Here is a 1,914-nt window from a genome sequence, read left to right as displayed (position 1 = left end):
TAAGCTTCTCTGGGGAAATGGTACTGTTGGGGAGGTGGGGGAGGGGCTGTGAGGATGTTTCCAGAACAGAGTGACAAGGAAGATGAGGAGGGGGAGGGATGGCAGAGAAAAGGGAAGAGGGGGACCTTGGACAATGTGGGCTCGGTGGGGGAAAGTGTACCTCATGCAAGGTGGTGGCCTAATGTGAGGGGCGCCTGGGTGGCTCATTTGGTTGAATGTCCAGCTCTTGGTGTCAGCTCAGGTCATGATCTCGAGGCTTCTGGGATCCACCCCTTGTTGGGTTCTGTGCTGGCAGCACATAGCCTGCTTGGGATTCTCTCTCTCTCTTTCTCTCTCTCTCAAAAGAAATAAATAAACTTTAAAGCAATGTGAAAAGCCTTTTTTTTTTTTGCAAGGTGCCCATGTTCAGGTCCCGAAAGCTGCTCCTCCCATGGGCTGAGATCCGCCTGTGGCCCAAAGTGGCTCAGGGACCCCAGGGAGGCTTGTGCCCTGGTGACCTCAGGGCCTGAAGGAGAAGCCTGGCCTGCCTTCTGGAAGGACCTGCCAGGGCAAGAAGGAGATGAACGCCGGGGACAACCGCTTTCCTTTGAGTCCCCGTGACTGGTGTGGGGTAGACATTTGCAGCAAGGACTTCCCAAGGGCTTCCACCCACGTTTGGTTCTGTGTGTCCACCCCGTCTGTCTGCCTGGCCTCCCCATCCACTCAGGCTGCACCTAGAGGTGGGAGACGGCCCATCTGGCAGCCGGCCCGAGAGGCCCTTTTGTGCTCTTCGCCTGGAAAGGTCTCTCATGCCGCTTAGAGAAGGGGATTTGTTCCTTTAATTGATAATGAGTATCAGAAAGGTCATATTTACATGAGGAGCTGGGTGGGGGGCGTGTGCGCCAACAGCGAAAGAAACCCACAAAAATGAATGACATCTAGCTCTCTGTCAGCGGCTGCGCGAGGTGCCCAGAAGGCGGGGGAGGTGGTGTCCAGGGAGGCTTGAGGAAGGACGAGGGGCAGAAATGAAGAGTGTGGAGAAGAGGGGGAAGAGAAGACGGGGCGGACGGAGAGGGGACACACGGAGGGGACGGGGGTGCAGAGNTGCGGCTCCTCTGCGCGGCCCCCCAGCCCTGCCTACCCTCCGCCCTTGCATTTGCCCACGGGGCGGGGGGGGCGGCCCCCCGCCTCCTCCCCAAAGCCTCACCTGATTCCTTAGAGCNGAGGCCGGCTGCACCCAGCTGCTGGCTCACCCTGGCTTCAGAGGCGGTCACGGGCAGGGCCACCGGCCGCTCCCAATCGCAGGAGCCAGCATCACTTAAGTACCACACGCGGCCAAAGTGAAGTGTGAGCGGGATCACATCACAGCTGTGTGGCTCCCCACTGACATCAGGTNCTTAGAGCTCCCTCTATCCCCAGCACCCCCTGGCCTGCCCCGCAGCCGCCCCCCCCCAGGCCGTGTCCTGCCTGCCCGCCGCTGAGTGGGGGCCCCACGGGGCTCTGTGCTCCCTGAGCAGGGCTCCTGCCTGAGCCCCCATTGCATGTGTGCACAGAGTCACGTCTGGGGCATGTCAGATTGTGTGGCACCTTTTAGTCTCTTCTAGGAGAGAGTCCCCAGGAAAGGGTCTTCTCCCTTATTCTCCTATGTGGGGGCTTTGCCATGTCTTGGGGCAAAGGCCTGAAGGAAGGGTGCATCTCGTTTCTGTTGAAGGCTCCGTGGGGGGAAGGGGTAAGCCAGTTAAGCCTCAGTTTCCCTCTAGCTGCATTCTGATGGCAAGAGCATCCACAGGAGAGGCAACAAGTGCTCAGGGAGAGCTGGGAGAGCCCGAGGAGCCCCCCTTTCCACCCTGCTGGCCTCACTCACGACGCTGGGCAGGACGGAAGGACGGGAAGCCGCCCCAGGGATAAGCTAGTTGGCGGAACCGTTACAGAAAG

This window comes from Crocuta crocuta, unplaced genomic scaffold (genome assembly GCF_008692635.1).
Source record: "Crocuta crocuta isolate KB4526 unplaced genomic scaffold, BGI_CrCroc_1.0 scaffold124, whole genome shotgun sequence".
Lineage (NCBI taxonomy): Eukaryota > Metazoa > Chordata > Mammalia > Carnivora > Hyaenidae > Crocuta > Crocuta crocuta.
This window is presented reverse-complemented; position numbering follows the sequence as displayed.